Below are 3439 nucleotides of genomic sequence, written 5' to 3' on the forward strand. Positions count from 1 at the left end.
TTGTTTTGCTTCAATTCAGATTCTGAAAGCAGACTAACAGTCTTATCTTAACGCCATGTTGAGCAGCGTGAATCAAACGAGCAGTTGTGTTAATCTTTCTGCTGACAGTGTGTGATGAAGGCTCTGTGACGAGGCAGCACAGGTCTCTCAGCAGTGCCCACTTACGTTGGCACACCTGTGCAAAATTTAACCTGCAGAGAACTCACGCATTCGAGAGATGACAGGTTATTTCACTGATATGGCATTCTCACATACAAGACGTCACCTTAAGTCAGTCAGATAACAGAAAAACCACAATGTATAAGGTTTACTGATTTCCTTCAACATTCGTCTTCATGAAACACGTTCTTTTTCTCGTCACAAACATGTTTGTCTTCCGCTGCTGATGTTTAACGGACAACATGTCTGATCCATCTGATCCATCTAACTCAACACCCTGAACTCTTAGATTTTACATTTGTTTTTTTTTGGAAAAACTCCCGAAAAACCTAAAATGGGATAAAGCACCAACTGTAAAATGAAAAAGAAATTATTCAAGACTAGAGTCATAACTATGAACTCAACTTGGCAGACACCAAAGATAACCGCGTGACCGCAAACGCAGTATCTTGAATCCAGTAGAGAAAAGATGGTTAGCTGATGTTAAATTACTGTTTTTGTGCATCCATAAATAAACTGATCACAAAAACGTTGATCATAACAGGTGAATCAGTCCAATCTTTTTTCCATAACAGATGTTTTGTGATATGTAGCCATCAGAGCAGGCATGTCCAAAGTCCGGCCATGGGCCAAATGTGGCTCCCATTGAAACTTCCACAGGCTCGAGTCAGAAAATAGTTAAGTAAGGGTTAATGGCCGACGAAGTGTGCGGTTATTACTTTTTAACGCACGCCGTGGAAGCCTGAACCGTCTGACGCGAAGCAGGTTAAAAACCAGGTTTCAGTCCTTAATTCTTGGAGTTTTTTTTCGATTTGGATCGCTTTTCTCACAAAAAGCGGACTATATGTTATATCAGGTTTTAATGCATACCCAGCAGCCAATCAGAATCGAGTATTCAACGGGACGATGGTACAATAGGCGTTAATAGATTAACTGTGAGTATGATTTTTTCTTTTCTTATCATGATTGTCAAAAATCCATTGTACGGCGTTGTAAACTTGTGGCGATGCCGTCGCCGGAGCCTTCTATTACACTTTCTAACTAAAGTGTCAACTGTAAATAGTAAAAAGAAAAGTTGACAGGAAGAGCCACCAGGACAACAGGAAATTGGGTTGTTTTTTTGTGTGAAAAACAAAATAATTGTGTCTTTGGTTTATTTATTAAATGTATTTACTATACAATTATTTATCATTCAAATTTGGAAGTTTACAGCGAGCATTTAATAGTGAATAATGTGTGACATTTCATGTAAACTTCAATTTATCGGTTATGGAAGTTTTATTTTTTTTATTTCCTGTCTTCAGTTAAGACATTTACTGTAGTTTTGGGAAAAATGTATTTAGACATATTTCTGTTCTATGTGAAGAAACAAAGTATCCCACTGTAATAGAATTTTCATAAATTAATTAATTTGCATTTAATGTTATGCTAAGGCTTCAAAGATCGCAGACATTTGTACTTTAAATCTTTGCAAAAAGGTTGCATCAGAGACGTATGTCTCCTCTGGCAAAGGTCGTGTCACACAGCTACCTACATTTTGCGCATATTGTTTGAATGAAAATGGGTCGTATGCAGGGGCGAATGTTGATTTTTGTTTAGACCAGTACTATAAGAAGTTTCATCAATGTAAATTTTTATAATGGCAGTAAATGCAGATTAGGGGTGTTATGATTAATCGATTGATTGATTTATCCAACCAAATTGATTTGTCTGCTTCAAGTTGTTAATTGAATCAAATCAAACTGTACCATTAAAGAAACATTTCAAAACGAAATCAATTGATAATAATCAATCTTGGAGAAAAACCATTTGATTGAGACACGGTAGTTTTATTTTACTATAACGTAAAAACGACCAAATGCATCACAGCGGAAAACATGCATGATGCATGATGCAAAAACGGATCAGTCCATCATTCCAGTCCAATGTGTGGAAAACACTTTGAATTATGTTCCTTTTGGATTTTTTTGGATATGGAAAACAACAGTGGGCTGAACTCTAGGAATCTAAAATGTGAATGGATTTTACATTCATTCTTGTTTACTTAAAGAACTGATCCATCCAGCCAATGGCTGCAGCTACAACGGCAGACAAGTAAACAAACGGACATCTGCGCCCATTGACAAATGATGAACGAAACACTTATGAAAAGCGCTCAGTCATGTTCAGGTTTATCTCCAGGCTAAATGCTTCAGAGAACACTCTCGTCTTGGCTATAAGTAACATTATATTTAGTGCCATATGCTTCCAGTCAAATGCATGGAAACACTGGAGAGACTGTCTTTTTATTTGTTCTTGTACATAATGTTTATAGTGTATAATGTTTTTTTTAGTCTTTTTTTTAACTATTGTAATTTTTTGTGTACTGCTTCTTAACTTGTGTATTCTTGACACTGTACTTTTTTAATATACTGGGTCTGTGTACTCCTTTTTATTGATTTGGACTATGAGTCTGTACTAAATTCTATCTATTTATATCACGCATGTATCATGAAAAAACAAAATTTCATGCGTGGAAAATGCACGAAATATATGTCGGGGCTGTGTGACACGGCCTTTAAATGACATCTAAAGCCCCTTCCTCAGATTTCCATCAGTTGGTCATAAATGCAAATTTAAGGAGTAAAAACCAACAATGAAGATTTTGATTTTATACAATTAATTAGACAATTAGGTTTAAAATGATCTTCAAATGGACAGAAAGGTGGCTGTGCATTCACCTTTACCAATGGGAACGCTGCCAAACTCAACACAGACTGGTCCTGAATGACCTAGGACCTCGGCAACTGAAGCCTTCTCGTTTAAAGCCATTAGTGCCCTGCTGTTTACACTCATGTCCCTGTAACCAACAAAGCATGGATGGTCCCAAACAAAAGTTGTAATGAGGTCCTAAGCAGCCTTACAACTTCATGCACCGACTCGCTGGAGCAGAGCAGGCCGGTCTGTTCCGCTGCAAAAGTACAGAGCCACAAAAAGGTTCATGGGCACCTGTTTTTGGCTCGGATGGGACTGTAAGCAAATGTGATCCTGATGCATTGTTCTCATCTGCATAATGGGCTCTTTTCATGGATCCCCCTGGGAGACTTGGGAGCCTGATCTTAAAGAAGTTACTAGGTTCTGGTTGGATGGTTCTCCTTCCTCTCAGCTTTGTTTAACAATGTTGTTATGAGAACTTTCCCTATGACTTAACATCTTTCGCCACTTTTTCAATGGTTTTAAGGATACCCAATGCAGATTAGGTAACAGGAGTTTGATCTGATCTCTTTCCCTGTTTTTCAGA

This window comes from Oryzias latipes, chromosome 14 (genome assembly GCF_053564925.1).
Source record: "Oryzias latipes strain Hd-rR chromosome 14, Olatipes_Hd-rR_3.1".
Taxonomy (NCBI): domain Eukaryota; kingdom Metazoa; phylum Chordata; class Actinopteri; order Beloniformes; family Adrianichthyidae; genus Oryzias; species Oryzias latipes.